Below are 20000 nucleotides of genomic sequence, written 5' to 3' on the forward strand. Positions count from 1 at the left end.
GGCCCTGTGGTTCAGTATTACTGAGTGTTTTTTTTTGTATTTATTTCTATGGTACCCTTGAGGTTTAGCTCATTGAATATTAATGGATGTCGTGATGCAGTAAAAAGAGCTCGTCTTTTTGGTTATATTATGATAAAGAGCTCAAGTGTGGTGTTTCTGCAGGAAACACATACAGATAACACTAATCAGACACAGTGGCTGAGTGAATGGATGGGTCAGGCTATTTTGAGTCATGGCTCCAGTGTCAGTGCAGGGGTTGCTATTCTACTTGCACCTGAATTTAAGGAACAACCTGTAAGTGTTTTTGAGCTGGTGCCTGGCCGTTTACTGAGGGTTGATATAACTATTCGTGGTACTCAATTTTCATTTGTTAATGTGTATGCTCCCAATATTGGGGCTGAACGTGTCACCTTTTTCAAGAAACTTGAAGTTGCGTTGAGTGTTGTTCCTCAGGATAGGATTATTGTTGTGGCCGGAGATTTTAACTGCACCTTAGATCACACTTTGGACAGAAACCATGAAGAACCACATAGTTGCTCAGCAGACACACTTCGATCATTGATCACTTATCATAATCTTGTAGATGTTTGGAGAGAATCTTTTCCTCAGGTTAGGCAATACACTTGGTTGAAAGTGAACCGCAACATGATTTCTGGGGCTAGACTAGATAGGATCTATGTACGGAAAAACCAAAGAGATAAATTCTATAACAGCTGTATTTTTCCTACTTCTCTGTCTGATCACCATTTTCACTCTATCGATGTTAAAACCTCTATGAACACTTTGAAACTTCCATACTGGAAATTTAACAATAAATTATTGCTAGATCACAACTTTGTTAGTTCTTTCATTGCTTTCTGGGAGATCTGGAGAGAGAGAAAAGGACAGTTTAAGTCCCTGAGTCAGTGGTGGGACATTGGCAAAGTTCAAATTAAACTTTTTTGCCAGAGTTACTCCTCTTACAATAAAAGTTTTTTGGACAATAGGATGGAACAACTTGAACAAGAAATACGTCGGCTAAACATTGATGGGGACATTGAGACTACCACAGAGGTCTTTGAGCACAGCAAGCTTCTTTTACACAACCTCTTAGAGGAAAGAGCCCAGGAAATGCTGATTCGTGCAAGATTTCAAACTTTTAACAGTATGGATGCTCCTACAGCTTTTTTTTTTTCAAAATGGAGAAGACCCTGGATAGAAGTGTCCTAGGTTGTTTGAAACTTCCTGGGGGAAGAAGAGTTACTGATGCACATGGAATTATTTTGCATGTACTGTCTTTTTATGAGGATCTCTACAGAGCGGAACCCTGCAATGACGACATGGCGGATTCTCTTTTACAGGATTTACCTCACCTTTCAGATGGAGATAAATCTAAGCTGGACGAGCCATTGACTTTTGATGAACTCTCTATAGCCGTTCAAGGACTGTCTTCTGGAAAGGCCCCAGGCCTAGATGGACTTAGTGCTGAGTTTTATAAACAATTTTGGCATGTTATTGGAACAGACTTGTTTTCTGTGTTTATGGAGTGTCTTGAGAGAGGCACATTACCAGTGAGTCTACGGAGAGCGGTAATCACCCTGTTACTTAAAAAAGGAGACCTTGAGGATATCAGATGCTGGCGTCCAGTCTCTTTACTTGGAATAGACTATAAGTTACTTTCAAAGTCTCTAACCAACAGAATCAAACTGTATATTTCTTCAGTCATTCATGTGGATCAATCGTATTGCATTCTTGACTATTTCATATCATTGACTATTTTTGATAATCTTTTTTTAATTCGTGACTTGATTTCTTTTGCCAGGGTACATAAGCTGAACATTGGTTTTCTTTCCCTGGACCAGGAGAAGGCCTTTGACCGGGTGGATCACGCTTTCCTTTTTAAATGTCTTGAGGCTTTTGGCTTTGGACCTTCTATTATTTCTTATATTAAACTGCTGTATACAGACACGTATAGCATGTTAAAGATTAATGGTATGCTTACGAGGCCTTTCAGAGTAAGTAGAGGCATACGGCAAGGGTGTGGCCTCTCAGGAATCCTGTATGCTATTGCAATTGAACCTTTATTGGTACTATTGAGAAACAAGCTGTGTGGTATATCTTCAGTGTTTCCTTACACTTCAGATTCAATGACTGTCAAACTGAGCGCCTATGCTGATGATGTTACTGTTTTTATTAGATCTGCTCGGGACGTTGTGAACTTAAGTGAGTCCCTGGAGATCTATCAGAAAGCTTCCTCATCCCGAATTAACTGGCAGAAGAGTGCCTCCTTTTTATTGGGTGATTGGGAGAATGGAGGCCCTCCAGCACTTCCTCAGAACTGTTCCTGGAGTCTGGATGGGTTTAAAGTGTTGGGGGTCTTTCTCGGGACTGATCAGTTTATTCAGAAAAACTGGGATGGTTTTTTTGAGAAAATTTCCGGTCGGCTAAATAGATGGAGGTGGATTCTGCCTCAATTATCTTATAGAGGCAGAGTGCTTATTATTAACAACCTGGCAGCCTCTATGATGTGGCAGCGCGTAAGTGTTCTTGATCCACCAAAAGCTTTATTGCAGCGCTTACAGAAAATGTTCGTTGACTTCTTTTGGGATGGCTATCACTGGTTTCCTCCTGCATATCTTCACCTACCAGTTAACGAAGGGGGACAAGGGCTAATTGATTTGGTAGCAAAGGTTATATCTCTCAGGCTAAAGACTGTCCAAACTTTACTCTACCCTGTGGTCTGTAGGCCGTGGGTTTCATTTGGATTAGCCCTGCTCAGGACTTTTGGTCATTTGGGTCTCGATAGGCAGTTGTTTTTAATGTCTTCTTTTAACAGTAATTTTTCAACAGATGTAATGTTTTATAACTCTGTTTTAAATTCTTGGTCTATTTTCAAATTTGGTAGAGATGAGAGCTATCATTTTGGTCTGGAAGAACCACTGTTCTGTAACTCTCTACTGGACTACAATACTGACTCTTCTAAAGCACTTGTAAAATGTTTTATGGAAAAAGGAATGAATAAACTTTCAGATTTAGTTGATACTTCTTCAAAGGAATGGAGGTCAGTGGTAGACATCTGCAGTCAGACTGGTTTTAAGTCAGTTAGAACTGTAGAACGGCTCATAGGTGGGCTGAAAGCAGCTCTTCCCTCCACGCTTCTCCTGTTTATTAACTGTTTTCTGTTAGGGGGTCCATCCAGAGTTTCTTTTCCCAAGTTACTTGTGTCTCCCAATGTTAGTTTTTTATATAACGACCAGGAAGGAAAGTTACTGTCCTTTAATAAGCTGCAAGAGCTTGATTTTCAGGTGGCCGGAAAGAGAGACCTCTATCATATATGTGTTAAGACAGTTTACTTTGAACAAATTAAAGATAGAAGTGACACAAAATGGAGGGAATTTTTAACAGTCCCTGCTGAGCTTTCTCCATCTTGGAGGATTTTGTACAAGGGCCCTCTTCCTAAACGTTCTGGGGACCTACAGTGGAGGCTGTTACATTGTACTCTGCCCACTAATTCTCATGTTTCCAAATTTAATTTGAATGTTTCCCCATCCTGTTATTTCTGTTCCTTATCTGAATCTGTTTTCCATGCTTTTACTGAGTGTTTTAGATTAGCTCCAATGTTTACACTGCTCGAGAGACTAATTGGAGGTTTGGGCTTTGTTTTTAGCAAGACATTGTTTGTTTTTGGATGTAAATATTCAAAAGCACACAGTCAAGAGTGTACCTTAGCCAATTTTATCATGGGACAAGCTAAACTAGCCATTTGGAAGTCTCGTAGATTGGCTGCTGAAGGGCGAAATATAAATGTTCTTCGATATTTCACTGCTTTGATGGAGTCCAGGATAAGAGTGGAACATAGATTTTCTCAAATGACTGACAACTTGCATGATTTTGAGTTCAAATGGTGTGTAAATGGTATTTTGCTGTCACTTTGTGAGGATGGGGAAATAATATTTAACTGGTGATGTGTAGTGAGTGATTTTATTTTTTATTTATTTATTATTATTATTATTTTTTGATAACTTTGCAATGCAAAGAGTTGGATGTGTAATGCAAGGTTGATTTTAAATGGTTAATAAAGCGTGTTTAAAAGTCAAAAGTCTCTCTCTCTGTCTCTCTCTCTCTCTCTCTCTCTCTCTCTCTCTCTCTCTCTCTCTCTCTCTCTCTCTCTCTCTCTCTCTCTCTCTCTCTCTCTCTCTCTCTCTCTCTCTCTCTCTCTCTCTCTCTCTCTGTCTCTGTCTCTCTCTCTGTCTCTCTCTTTTTAAACAATTAAAAGACAATTAAAGACATAACACACATTTTTTTTTTTTTTTTTAAGAATTGTAATAGTTTTTTTTATTGAAAGCATTTATTTCATTTTACATTCAAATTCATCTTTAATTTATTTCATTTAAAATGTTTGATGTTTAATTATATGCAAAAATAAAAAATACTGAACACACAAATGTTAAAAGTAGAAAAGTTAAGGCTGTACTTCCAGGAGGGTCATTGTGTTGAGCGGGGCGGGCGATCAGATGCGGTCGGTGGGGTGGATCAGATGGTGGGGTAAATGCCGGATTTGGATATTCCACACATGTTTTTATTCCGGATCATGCGGACAAAGCCCTTTTCTCCCCAAGCTGTTCCCCAGCTGAGACACACAGAAATCAGTCATTTCATATTCATATTCATAACACTAGAGGGCATTAGAGCTCACTGTGAAGAATAAATATTATCAATCAATCATTTTTATTTATATAGCGCTTTTCACAACACAGGTTGCATCAAAGCACTGTACAGTATAAAGTAGAATTAGTATTAAATGTAGTATTAAACATATTTATCAAAATATGAATATTGTAATAAACTAATGCGGATCCATTCGCAGGCTTTTATTGGCTGAAGGCATGGTCAAAGCAGGCAGACGTCGAAACACAGAAAACAGGAGTATTAGAGGCAAGGCAACAACAGAGTCCAAAAAACAGGCAGACGTCGGCTCTGGCAGCAAACAATCAAAGAATCAAAGACAGGCATGGTCAAAACCAAAGAATCTATGACAAGGGAAACGCTAGGCTAACTAGAAGCAAACAAACAGACAATCAATCAATGCAACCTGCAGGTGAGGCAGGTGGAGCCGGAGGGACGATGGAGCCTGGTGGAGCTGGTGGCCTGATGGACCACAGTGGAGAGGAGGGAGCTAGGAGCCTAGGGGGAGCCGACGGGTCTACGAGCCAAGGTTGAGTCCAGGACTCTGAGGCGGGACGGTGAGGTGAGGGATCCTCCACCCACGGCGGCGATGGAAACCAGCAGACCTGTGGCGAGCATCCGATGGTGAGTTGAGGATGAGCGCAGGGGCTGCTGGGATCCACTGACGATGTGTGGCAAGGGTGGGAGGGTGGGATAACTTGAGGCGGCGCACGTGGCGTGGGCACCGGACAGAGCGGCTGAATGAGGGGTCTGAGGCGTGTGGATCCATTCACAGGCTCTTACTGGCTGAAGGCATCGTCAAAGCAGGCAGACGTCAAAACACAGCAAACAGGAGTAAAAGAGGCAAGGAAACAGCAGAGGTCGGGTCAGGCAGCAAAGAATCAAAAGACAGGGCAGGGTCAAAACCAAAGAATCTATGACAAGGGGAACACAAGGCTAGGCTAATTAGGAACAAACAAAGCAACCTGCAGGTGAGGGGCCTGCTTCAGAATTTATAGTCTTAAAACAGGAAGTAGCAGCAGAGGGAGGGATCACAGATCATCCAGAGGTAAGGGCTCCCTCTGCTGGCTTGGTGACAAATATACTTATTATTAGTTATTTATATGTATAAAGATTGTATTTGCCTATAAAAATGTGTATACAAATGACTGGTATAATCAAGTTCATCTTTATAAATAATTACAAATATTTTCATAAAACCTAAAATAATAATTACAAGAATGACAACGAATATAAAACATATTACAGAAAATATAAATAAAATGAAAATAATTGTAAACAAATCTTAAATATATTTTTACATCAAAAAAATATGAATAATGTACAGTCAAAATATTGTAAAATGTAAAAATGAACCTGTTTTTCACCAGCCAGTAGTCTTTTCCATTTTCTGAGCCATATCCCACAACTAGAACCGCATGATTGGTCACTTCAGGGCCACACATCTGATCGGCGTAGATTCCTGAATACACACATTTATTGTTTAGAATTAAAGTGTGTGTGTGTAGACTGAAAGCAGATAGACAGGTGTGTGTGTCTCACCGCCTCTGTATCTGTGGAAGGAAGGAAGTTTGGCGTTGATCCCGACAGACACAGGCCCGATATTAGCAACAGCGTTCTGCAGCGCCACCTCGTCGTGACGAGGAAGATTCTGGAAACCTGAGCAATATCCAGCTCTTCCTGTCACTGAGTATCGACACTCACCCTGCTGCAAAATACACCACAACAACAACACTGCATCACAACAATGTCACTGCGTCACTAAAACATCACTACACCATCACAACAACACCACTGCAATGCCACAACATCGCTACAATACAACGACATGAAAAAATGCCAATACAATGTCTCAGCAACATCGCTACACAACAACAATGTTACAGCGTCACTACAATGTCATAAAAAGCCACTACACCATCACAATACCACTACACTGACACAACAACAGTGTTACTACAACACCACTACAATTACAGGACATCAGTACAATGTCACAAAAACACCACTACAGTCAAAACAACATCAGTACAATGACACAGCATATACACACCACCGTGTGACCACTACAGCATCACACTACAGCATCACTACAGTGCAATATCACTACAACATCACAACACCGCTACAATGTCATAACATCACTACAATGTCACAAAAACACCACTACAGTCAAAACAACATCACTACAATGACACAGTGTAACAACAACACCACAGTGTCACCACTACAGCATCACTACAGTGCAATGTTACTACAACATCACAACACCGCTACAATGTCATAACATCACTACAATGTCACAAAAACATTACTCCACTGTCACAACAATGTCACTACGTACCAAAAATGCCACGTCAATGACACAAAACACCACAAATTCACTACAACATATGTCACAACACTATCACTACAATGTCAACAGCTCTACAGTGTCACAACAATGATGCTAAAATGACCACATCACAACAACATGACTGTATTCTGTAGATTTTTTTAGTGTGTTACCTAGAATTTTTTTTTATTATTTAATTTGACTTTTTAAATGATTTACTTATTTTTTTGTTAGTGTTGTATTTTAAAATGATATATTTTATCTTCATTAGCCTTCCGTGAGTCTGCTGTACCTTGTGTTCGTATGGGTAGGAGGCTTCAGAGTCGATGCCGTTGTTCTGGATGATGTAGCGGAAAGCTTTGCTCATATGTCCTCCTTTGCATCCGTGGTTCCCCAGACTCACACTGCAGTCCATCAGGTTCTGTGGACTCAACGGAACCAGAGAACCGGTTTTCTTCTTCATCTGACCCTCCAGAGCACCGACGGAACTGAACGCCCAGCATGAGCCACACGGGCCCTGAAAACACACACAGACATGTAAAAACGATAGACACTATAACTAAAATAATTATTAATAATACTTAAACATTAACTTAAACATTTATATATGCAGACATGTATGTTAAGTATAATATATATAATATATATGACATAAGTATATTTAACTAAATAATCAAATAAAAATAAATAATTATTACTTATAAAATAATTGTCACAAACACACCCGCCAGATCACCGTCTCCCACGCCAATCACCCGCTCATCATCTCCTGAATTCTAGCTACCTGTTCACCACACCTGTCAGTAATCATCTCACCCCATATATACACCGAAAGCCCAGTCGTTCTTCGGCTGGGATTGAAGTTACTACCACAAGCTTCTGTCTGCGCTCTCACAAGCGATCTTCATGAGGAATACCCCTTCTGATACGGACTTCCCACACTTGAGTATTCATGTTGTGTTTACTTTGTTTCGAGTTGATGTTCGCTCGGCGTTACGCCACTCCTAAGTTTAATTAAACAGTTCAAGTGTTCTCCTGTCTGCCTGCCTCATCTCTCCTCAAACCGTGACAGAATCCCAGCCCGAGAAAAAGACGAAATGGAGGAAAGCGCTAACGCGGAATCCACCAGCTCGCCGAATCCACTGCACGAGTTCGCCGCAGCTATCCACGCGGCTTTTTCCCGACCCACTGCAGCTCCCGCATGTCCCATCGCTCGACCGTCACCATACTCCGGTGAGAGGGAAACTTGTAATGGCTTTGTGCTCCAATGTTCTCTGTATTTGGAGTCACAGGCTCACCAACTCGCCTCCGAAGCAGCAAAAGTGACCTTCATAATCGCACTGTTACACGGACGAGCGCTGCAGTGGGCGGAAAGCCCTCCATTCAGCCCGAAACCCCGTCGTCAACTCGGCTACTGACTTCTTGGCTCATTTAAAGGAGGTATTTGGACCCATTACTTCACTTTTGTCTGTACATGATGAACTGTTTAACCTCCGGCAGGCAGACGCGGGGATTCACGACTACGCCATCCGATTCCGAACTCTGGCGGTGGCTAGTGGCTGGAACGAGCCGGCGCTCCTCTCCGTGTTCCGCCGGGGATTACAACCAACGCTTCGCCAACAAATGGCGGTTTATGACGATACTGTGGGACTAGAAACCTTCATTAACAAAACGATCCGTATTTCTCAGCATCTCAATGCCTGTATTGAGTCCCTTCCACCGCCAGAGCTACCTACCTCACCATCACAGAATCCATCCGACGAACCCATGATCACGGACACCTATCATCTCACTCCCTCCGAACGCACCCGCCGACTTGCTGCCAACCTGTGCCTGTACTGTGGACGACCGAATCACCGCCTTAACACCTGTCCTGTCCGGCCCCCGCGCCCGGCGGTGAGTACGATTCACTTCACTCCCCAAGTAACCAATCTACCACATATATCTGGTCAATTGATCCATGCCAACCGCCTCTTCCCAGTTTATATCCTCGTGGACTCCGGCGCGGCCGGATACTTCATCTCCTCCAAGACCCTCCGCAGATACCAGATCCCCTCTCGCTCCAATGACACTACCTACCGCATCAGCACCATCCAGGGAACCCCGCTGGGCCGGAGTCGCGTACACCGCACCACACCACCGCTCACCCTCCAGATCGGTCTGCTTCATTTGGAGGAACTCCAACTCCTCGTCCTGGAGGACGCAGTAGTGGATGTCGTGCTCGGGAGGCCCTGGCTGGAGCAACACCAGCCTGACATCAAACGGAGATCCGGTGAAATCCTAAAATGGAGTGCTTCCTGTTTCCAGCACTGTTTGAGAAATCTACCCCTGCCTGTCTCTAATTCTTCTTCCATGCCTGTAGGATCCACTTCAGTGGAAAGTCCGGAGCCCGAGCACGACACCCCAATTCCCGAACCTTACCAGGATTTCCAGGATGTGTTCAGCAAGTCGGCGGCCACTCACCTTCCTCCACACCAACCATGGGATTGCGCCATCGACCTGCTGCCAGGTGCCAAGATTCCCAAAGGTCACGTATACCCCTTATCGGTTCCGGAGAGGGTGGCGATGGAGGAGTACGTGGAGGAGGCCCTCCAGCAAGGTTTCATTCGCCCATCTACCTCGCCAGCCGCATCGACTACTGAGCCCTCAATTCCCAAACCGTAAAATTCGCCTATCCACTTCCTCTCATCCCTGCCGCTTTGGAAAACCTTCGTGGGGCCACCGTCTTCACGAAACTCGACCTCCAAAGCTCCTACAACCTTATTCGTATCCGCAGGGGTGATGAGTGGAAAACAGCTTTCATCACTCCCTCCGGTCACTACGAGTACCTCGTTATGCCGTATGGCCTCGCTAACAGTCCCTCAGTGTTCCAGGATTTTATGAATGAGATCTTCCGAGATATGCTCAACCGATTCCTCATCATCTATATAGACGACATCCTCATTTACTCCCCCAATCTGCCAACTCATCACCTGCATGTACGTCAAGTCCTAGCTCGCCTGAGATATCACCACCTATACCTCAAACTGGAGAAATGCCGCTTCCACCAATCCTCCGTTCACTTCCTGGGCTACATCGTTACCCCTGCGGGCCTCAAGATGGATTCCCAGAAGATCCGGGCAGTGCAGGAGTGGCCGAAACCTAATTCAGTAAAGGAAGTACAACGCTTTTTAGGATTCGCTAACTTTTATCGTCGATTCATACCCGCTTATAGTAACCTGTCTGCTCCCTTAACCTCTCTCACCCGTTCCTCCAACAGACCCTTCACCTGGACCCCTGAGGCCCAACAAGCATTCCAAACCCTGAAGGCCGCTTTCTGCACTGCCCCAGTACTCCATCATCCAGACCCCAACAAGCGCTTCGTGGTCGAGGTGGATGCGGCTACCCTGGGAGTCGGTGGCGTCCTCTCCCAGTGGCATGGCGAACCTCCCGTACTCCGTCCGTGTGCGTTTTTCTCCCGCAAACTGTCCCCGGCGGAGCAGAACTACGACGTGGGCAACAGGGAACTCCTCGCCATCAAGCTCGCCCTGGAGGAATGGCGGCACTGGCTGGAAGGATCCCAGTTCCCCTTCGAGGTTATCACGGCTCACAAGAACCTGCAATACCTCAGAAAAGCTAAACGCCTGAACCCCCGACAAGCCCGTTGGTCCTTATTCTTCACCCGATTCAATTTCACCATCTCCTACCGACCTGGCTCCAAGAACGGCAAAGCCGACGCACTCTCCCGTATCCAACAACCTGATCAGGTACCCGACTCACCCGAACCCATTCTTCCTCCTCATGTATTTGCAGCTCCTATAGTGTGGGAACTGGAGGACCAGATCCGTGCCGCCAGCCGCGAGGAGCCTGCTCCGCCGGGAGGTCCGGAGGGCCGTCAATATGTTCCATCTCACCTGCGCCTCGCCCTCCTGGACTCCGCACACACCTCTCCGGGAACCGGGCATCCTGGCAGGTACCGAACCCTCTCCATTCTCTCCCAAAGGTTCTGGTGGCCGCGGATGGCCCAAGACGTTACGCGGTATGTCCGCTCCTGCCCAGTCTGTGCTGTGACCTCCACACCTCGTCGGCTCCCGGAGGGCAAGCTCTAACCTCTCCCCATACCCGAGCGGCCCTGGTCCCACATTGGTATTGACTTCGCCACCGACCTGCCTCCCTCTGACGGTCGTACCGCTGTATTAATAATAGTAGACCGTTTTTCTAAGATGTGCAAATTTGTATCTTTACCTGGTATCCCCACAGCTCTGGACACCGCTCTGGCCCTCTTCAACCATGTCTTCCGAAACTTCGGACTACCCGAAGACATTGTGTCGGACCGAGGCCCGCAATTCACATCACGGGTATGGCGAGAGTTCTTCCGTCTACTGGGGGTGACGGTCAGCCTCACCTCCGGGTACCATCCCCAGGCCAACGGCCAGACGGAACGCAAGGTCCAGGAGCTTGCCCGCTACCTACGCGCTTACTGCCACCAGAACCAGAACAGCTGGAACCAGTACCTGCCCTGGGCCGAGTATGCCCAGAACTCGCTCCGCCAGACCACCACCGGGCTCACCCCATTCCAATGCATGCTGGGCTACCAACCTCCTCTGTTCCCCTGGTCGGGTGAGCCCTCTTCGGTTCCGGCGGTAGACTACTGGTTCCGGGAGAGCGAGAGGGTATGGGACTCAGCCCATGTCCAACTCCAACAGGCAGTGCGACGCCATCAACACCAAGCGGATGTCCGACAGTCACCTACACCCATCTACCAGCCGGGAGAATTGGTCTGGCTCTCCACCCGGGACATCCGCCTTCGCCTGCCCTGTAAAAAGCTGAGTCCCCGGTACATCGGTCCTTTTCCCGTGGTCCGGCAAATCACTCCTGTCACCTACCGGCTCCAACTACCCCGTCAATACCCCATCTCACCGTCCTTCCATGTTTCACTCCTGAAGAAATACACTAATCCTGTTCTTCCTCCCTCCACAGACCCGGAACCACCCCCCCCCACCTCCCGAGATCGAGCCCACCGAGACCATCTACCGGGTACAGGAAATCCTTGGCTCTCGGCGACGGGGCGGCCGCCTCCAGTACCTAGTTGACTGGGAGGATTTCGGCCCAGAGGAGCGGTCATGGGTAAACCGCAATGACATCTTGGACCCGACACTCCTCCGAGACTTCCACCAGGCCCATCCGGAATGCCCAGCTCCACGTCCCCGTGGCCGTCCCCGGAGGGGGGGGTAGTGTCACAAACACACCCGCCAGATCACCGTCTCCCACGCCAATCACCCGCTCATCATCTCCTGAATTCTAGCTACCTGTTCACCACACCTGCCAGTAATCATCTCACCCCATATATACACCGAAAGCCCAGTCGTTCTTCGGCTGGGATTGAAGTTACTACCACAAGCTTCTGTCTGCGCTCTCACAAGCAATCTTCATGAGGAATACCCCTTCTGATACGGACTTCCCGCACTTGAGTATTCATGTTGTGTTTACTTTGTTTTGAGTTGATGTTCGCTCAGCGTTACGCCACTCCTAAGTTTAATTAAACAGTTCAAGTGTTCTCCTGTCTGCCTGCCTCATCTCTCCTCAAACCGTGACAATAATGTTGTCAATGTCACATTTTATATTTATATATATATATATATATATATATATATTATGAAAATATTAATAATACAGTTAAAATGATATAACATTATTTTCAAATATTTGGAAATTAGAATATCATAATTTAAATAATTATTAATAATTAATGATAGGATTAATATGAGAACATTATGTCCAGCACACACACCTGGTTCTGGACAGGACTGACCAGCCCGTGCTCCGCCCAGTTGACTCGTGGAGGGAGGGGCTGCTGTGACGGAGGGAAGGAGGTGACGTTGACGTCTGGAAAATCTTCCTCCAGCAAACCGTTCAGTTGATTGACCTCGTCTGCAGACTGAACACACAAACTCACTTCATCTGACCTTTGACCTGCCTAGGAGAAGACCTACGAGCCTAACGAGTGAACCGAGTGAAGTGTGTATGAATCTGCTTCGTTTGTATCTCAGTGGATCATTTATTAAAACGTGTTTGCTTTGTTTGTGATATTAGTAGTCTTTAATGAAAACGTTTCTTGATTTTCTTATAAGTTAAAAGACACATGAAGGCGGTCTCTGACTCTGTTTCTCCTCTCTGCTCAGATTTTAATATTCATATTCCTTTTTTTGGTCTTTGTTTTATTCTCCTCATCTTTTCAAACCAAATTCATGAGACTTTTTTAAATCTGAGGTGTCTGCTAATGATTTTAAAAAAGAAAAAAAATACTTAAAAATCAAATGTTTTTAATTCACTGGCAGGTATTTTTCTTCTTTTGTTAAGCTCAGTTTGACTTCATTTTACATCTTATTTGTTTGTTTATTTATTATTCATTTAAAAAACTTTAACTACCTTGAAATACATTTTTAATCATTTAAATTTAATCTGATAAAATGTGTAATTAATGTTTAGTTCTTATAATAAATTTTTATAGTATTTATTTGAAGATTAGTTAAATTTTGATGCTTTATGTTAGTTTTTATTTTAATTAGAAATTTCTTTACTAAATTTTTCAATTTTAATTTAATTTTAAGTTTTTATGATAAGTTTTTTGATATTTTTATTCAGTTGTTTTTATTTTAATTTAAATGTATTCTTTTATGATATAATTAATACGTGGAGGTTTTTCGAGTATCTTTATACAGATTGTGTTCGTTTTCATTCTGGATTTTCAGTAAATGAATTTGAATTAATTGTAGTTTTATGAGAAATACAGTGTTCCTCTAAAACTATAACTTCTTTCAATCTTTGTGCACCACAGATGTAAAGAGCTCATATTTCATGAGTCTCAACTGTTTCTATAGTAACTGGAGCGTGATTGGCTCGTTTAGAACGTGGGTGTGTTTCCTGTGCCGTCTCTGATAACACACAGATCTGAGAGCGGTGTGTGTGTGTGTGTGTGTGTGTGTGTGTGTGTGTCAAGTACCATGTCGCTGAGCTGGTTCAGGCCCTGTGTGTACGAGTGCAGGCCCAGAGACGTCTCTTCATTATGTTTCTCTCCAGAAGATTCTTCTCCCAAACACCCCTCCGGTGACGCTCCTCCCTCTGAACACAACACACACACACACACACACACAAGACACACACACACACACACACACACATTCTAACCAGCATGCACACGTTTCTCACTGAACTCAAGGCGATGGAGAAAGTGTGTGTTAGCGCTCAACACACACCACAGCTGGCTTTACGGGACGGTTCTCAGAACAGATTAGAGCGACCAATCACGGTCCGGCACGCTTTATTTAATCATTTCACAGCCGCACTCGAGCTGATTGTGTCTGCGCTCTGGAGAAATCCTCGGCGCTCATGGATTTAAATGATCATGTTTTAATGGGAAGGACGAGGTGACACTTGAGCGTTAGAGAGCTGCTCATCTGGAGCATCACAACCTCATTCTGCTGATTTCAGTTCAGTGGGTCAAAAGAGAGATTAGTGTGTGTGTGTGTGTGTGTGTGTGTGTGCACTCACCGGGTTTCTGTAGGACTTATTGTGTTGAGATTTCCAGGCCATCCATTGATCATTGAGACTCCTGATCTCAGAACAGACCAGAGACACACACAGGAGAACCAGAACAACCCTGATCATACCTACACACACACACACACACACACACACACACACACACACACAGACACAGAGACACACACATACACACACAGACACAGACACACAGAGAGAGACACACACACACACAGAGAGACAGACAGACAGACACACACACACACACAGACACACACACACAGACACAGAGACACACACAGACACAGAGACACACACATACACACACAGACACAGACACACAGAGAGAGACACACACACACACAGAGAGACAGACAGACAGACAGACACACACACACACACACACAAACACAAACACAGCTGTTTAAATTATTCCAGTATTATTGATGCAGTAATAAAGTTTTTTTTAACCAAGTGTTTACTTGTTGGTTTTTATTTTACATTTATCAATTATTGTTCATATTTTAAAAATGTATTTTATCTTAACATTTATATAATTTAATTTATTCATGTAAGTGTTTTAAGTAGACTGATTTGACCTTTCAAAGATTTAATACGTTTTTATGTATCTTTTTTTAAGATTTTATTTTGACTGTTTATATTTTAAAAGTATTTTACGTATGTATTTTTAGTGATGTGAGCACATTAGTGTTAAACACAAGCAATTAAACATTTTCACTACAATTATGAATCCTTCTAAAGAAGAGCAGAGTGACTCTGAAATAAATATAATATTTTGAACAGAACCAGAAATGTTCTGGTAACATGCTTTCGGAGGAATCACTTTTAATGCACTTTTAATGTGTGTTTTTTTCTCATCTGCAGTAGATTTCTCTCACTTTAGATGTTAAAGGATCTTCTGATTTAATTAAATGCTTTCAGTAATCAAGTGTTCAGAGTCTGACGGAGAATCAGGAGATCTTACCGGCGTCTGTGAGGATGATGAGGATGATGATGATGATGAGCAGACAGAGCACTTCTGTCGTTCTTCAGTCCTGTCTTCACTTTATTAGCGTCAGAAACAGGAAGTTCCATCTCTCTGGTTTCCTGTGTGATTCTGTCTGTCATGTGAGCTCAGTTACAGAGGATGAGTTCAGCCAGCAGCTGCTTGTGATCAGACTGTGTTTGATTCACTTCATTACGAGATCAGTCTCTGATCACTGAACCTCTGCTGGAGATCCGCTGGGAGACGTGGAGATGTGTGTTATTAGACCTGAGTGTTTAACGGCTGCAGGAGTGTGTGATGAGATGATGCTGACGCCCGGAAAACCTGAGACCTGTGACTGACGCTGCACTACTGGCATGTGTTACCAGAAAACACACACACACACATATATACACGCACATAGACACACACACACACACACGCAAAACACAAACACACGCACTCACTCTCACACACACACGTTAGAAAGATAGTTAAAGATTAAAGATTAGTTAAGAAGATGTGTCTTTAATCTAGATTTAAACTGGCAGAGTGTGTCTGCCTCCGGAACAGAGTTAGGGAGATTGTTCCAGAGTTTAGGTGCTAGATAGGAAGAGGATCTGCCGCCCGCAGTTGATTTTGATATTCTAGGTATTATCAAATGGCCAGAGTTTTGAGAACGCAGCGGACGTGCAGGACTATAATGTGATAAGAGCTCACTCAAGTATTGAGGAGATAAACCATTCAGGGCTTTATAGGTAATTAATAAGATTTCAAAATCTATCTGATGTTTGATAGGGAGCCAGTGCAGTGTTGACAGAACCGGGCTAATATGATCATACTTCCTAGTTCTAGTAAGGACTCTGGCTGCTGCATTTTGGACTAGCTGAAGTTTGTTTATTAAGCGTGCAGAACAACCACCCAATAAAGCATTACAATAATCTAACCTTGAGGTCATAAACACATGAATTAATATTTCTGCATTTGAGGTTGAAAGCATAGGTCGTAATTTAGATATATTTTTAAGATGGAAAAACGCAGTTTTACAGATGCTAGAAACATGATTTTCGAAGGAAAGATTGCGGTCAAACAGCACACCTAGGTTCCTAACTGATGATGAAGAATTAACAGAGCAGCCATCAAGTGATAGGCTGTGTTCTAGATTATTATATGTGGGGTTTTTAGGTCCAATTATTAGCACCTCTGTTTTTTCAGAATTTAACATTAAGAAGTTACTCATCATCCAGCTTTTTATATCGACTATGCATTCTGTTAGATTATCAATTTGGTGTGTATCACCAGGCTGCGCTGAAATGTAGAGCTGAGTATCATCAGCATAGCAGTGAAAGCTAACACCATGACTCCTGATAATATCTCCCAGAGGTAACATGTACAGGTTGAAAAGTAACGGTCCTAGCACTGAGCCTTGAGGAACTCCATATTTCTCTTGTGATCGATATGATACCTCCTCATTTAATGCTACAAACTGATAGCGGTCAGATAGATATGATGTAAACCATGCTAAGGCGCTTCCTCTAATGCCAACATAGTTTTCTAGTCTCTTCAAGAGAATGTTGTGATGGATAGTATCGAATGCTGCGCTAAGATCTAATAGCACTAATAACGAGATAAAACCACGATCAGATGATAGAAGCAGGTCATTAGTAACTCTAATGAGAGCAGTCTCAGTACTATGGTACGGTCTAAATCCTGATTGGAAATCCTCACAGACACCATTTTTTTCTAAAAAGGAATACAGTTGTGAGGATACTACCTTTTCTAGTATCTTTGACAGAAAAGGGAGATTAGAGATTGGTCTGTAATTTACTAAGTCTTTGGGATCAAGATGTGGTTTCTTAATGAGAGGTTTAACTACAGCCAGTTTGAAGGTTTTGGGAACATATCCTAATGACAATGATGAATTAATAATGTTCAAAATAGGATTGTCACGATTGAGGGGTCTGAGGCGTGTGGATCCATGTGCAGGCTTTTATTGAAGAAAGGCATGGTCATAGCAGGCAGGCGTCTAACAGGGCAAACAGATGTATAGGAGGCGAGGCAATAACAAAATCCAGAAACAGGCGGTGGTCAGGTCAGGCAGCAAACAATCAGAAAACCGGAAGACAGACAGGGTCAAAACCAGGGAAACCAGAAACAATAATCCACTAGCTATCTAACAAAGAAACATGCGAAACAATGCAACCTGCAGGTGAGTGGCTTGCTGCAGTATTTATAGTCCACTGACAGGAAGTAGCAGCAGAGGGAGTGATCGCAGATCACCCAGAGCTAAGAGCTTCCTCTGCTGGCTTGGTGACAAGGATCTATGACTTCTGGAAGCAGATCTTTTAATAGTTTAGATGGAACAGGGTCTAACATACATGTTGCTGGTTTAGATGATTTAACAAGTTTGTACAAGTCTTCTTCTCCTATAATAGAGAAAGAGTGTAATATTTCCTCAGGAGATCTAAAGCTCACTATCTGATGTGAAACTAGTTGACGGCTGGTTAGTTACAATTTTATCTCTGATGGTATCAATCTTAGAAGTAAAGAAATTCATGAAGTCATTACTGCTATACTCTTGGGGAATTTTTTCGTTAATTTAGTTAATTGTGTTTGTTTTCTTCTAAAAGGGATGAAAAATAATCAGATCTTACAATTTTTAATGCTTTTCTGTATGACAGGATACTCTCCCGCCAGGCAATACGAAATACTTCTAATTTTAGTTTTTCTCCACCTGCTGCTCTCTTTAGGGTGCGTGTGTTTTCATTATACCATGGAGTCAGATTGTTTTCTTCTTCTTCTTCTTCTTCTTCTTCTTCTTCTTCTTCTTCTTCTTCTTCTTCTTCTGAACACTTGTTTTTAACAACAGGTGAGCATGATATCTATTTATATAATCAGTATATATGATTATAGATTTGTTTGATAGTGATCATTCTTTTGAAAACCCTGTTTCTAGCATTCTTTCTATCTCAAAACCATATTTAAATCACAATCCATGCTCTCAACTTCACAAGCAGGAATGTTGATACATGCGTTTATGACCTCGAGGCTGTGGGATACTGCAGGAAAACGTGTGTGCAAATACTGTGAGTGGAAAATGTGTGCGAAAAAAGTGTAATGTTATGATTAATTTTGTGTTGACCAGCTGAGAGGATGCAGGTTCGAGTGCTGCTGATCCTCATACTCACATCAGTATCAATCACTCATGCTCAAGGTACGGCTGGAGCTTGAATAGGCTAGAGAGAAAATTATATTGTTATACGATAAAATCAGGCACAAATGATCAAATGCACGCAGTAATTCATGCAAAGTTGCAAACTTGTCTTATTATCCACACACAAACATTCACTGATGTCCTGTGTTTGATTTACTTGAACAGAGACATTTCCTCCATTTTAGCTTTCAGCTGTTGATCTCCTGATAGCAGTCTGTTCACTTGAACACACACAGTCTGCACGGCTGATAGTACGGCTGTGGATATAAGATATATTTGTGACGTTTATCAAATTCATAGATATCTGTGTATGCATAATAATATTGTATAATAATGTGTATGTTAATGATATTGAGACTCATTTAAATTAGGCCTATGTAATCACGTGTAGGTATTTGTAATCAGCGAGGGTTTCCATCATTGTATTTTGGAATATCAAGTAAAAAATGCTGCATGGAGACCAAGATGTCAATAAAATCTGACTCTCTTTAGCGGATAAGTTCACGTGTGAAACTAAGCTGATATTGTGATTCTGATGGACGGATCAGAGAGTATTGGTCCTTAAAACTGTGAAAGACTTTCTGGAAAGCTTTTTCAGGTCCTTAAAGGTTGGATCAAAGCAAACACGCATTGGTAAGTCCGCTTCAAAAAAATATAAATATCCTACTAGATCAGGTTTGAGGTCACTTTTTCTGTGCTTGTGCTGTATTTCCTTTTGATTCACTGTGTGTGTGTGTGTGTGTGTGTGTGTGTGTGTGTGTGTGTGTGTGTGTGTGTGTGTTTTAGGTTTGGTGCAGTACAGCAGGCAAAGACTGAGTGGTATCTGAACACTCACAGCACTAAAGAGGCCATACTTGATGCTTTGAAGAATATACACCATATAGGAGAAAGTACATTCACAGGTTCATGTGTACACACACACACACACACACACACACACACACAGTTAAACATAGATCCAAATGAATTCATTTTCATTGCATCTGTTCATATCTGTGTGTGTGTGTGTTTGTGAAGGTCTGGCTCTGACGAGCTGAGAGCCATCGCCTCCCGGCCGGAGGACACACACGTGTTTAGAGTGGCAGAGTTCAGCTTGATGTTAGACATCTTGGAGAACCTCCCCAGGAGCGTCTGCGAGCGCGTCTCTGAACTCAGCAGAGAGATCAGACGTGGGTTCCTGACTCCTCTCTTATTTCATGAGCAGTCTCTGGAGGTTTCTCACAGAAGTTTCTCTTCTAAGTGTGTTTTCAGGTGAAGAAGACCCTGAGGTCACGGTCAGG

The 20000-nt window shown here is 43.1% G+C and overlaps 1 long non-coding RNA gene and 1 pseudogene across 1 annotated transcript in view; one reads left to right on the forward strand and one right to left on the reverse strand.

Moving 5' to 3' along the window:
• Positions 1–4372: 4372 nt before the first annotated feature.
• LOC122335146 lies at positions 4373–15929 on the reverse strand (annotated as a pseudogene).
• Positions 15930–18322: 2393 nt separating this feature from the next.
• The window catches only part of LOC122335179, a 2887-nt gene continuing 1209 nt past the window's right edge, over positions 18323–20000 (forward strand). Inside the window, exons 1-3 of the long non-coding RNA XR_006248932.1 lie at positions 18323–19622; positions 19738–19889; positions 19961–20000. The exon at positions 19961–20000 is cut by the window's right edge and continues 41 nt beyond it. This is a non-coding gene — a long non-coding RNA (uncharacterized LOC122335179). The remainder of the gene's footprint in view (positions 19623–19737; positions 19890–19960) is intronic.

Source organism: Puntigrus tetrazona, unplaced genomic scaffold, assembly GCF_018831695.1.
Source record: "Puntigrus tetrazona isolate hp1 unplaced genomic scaffold, ASM1883169v1 S000000746, whole genome shotgun sequence".
Classification (NCBI taxonomy): domain Eukaryota; kingdom Metazoa; phylum Chordata; class Actinopteri; order Cypriniformes; family Cyprinidae; genus Puntigrus; species Puntigrus tetrazona.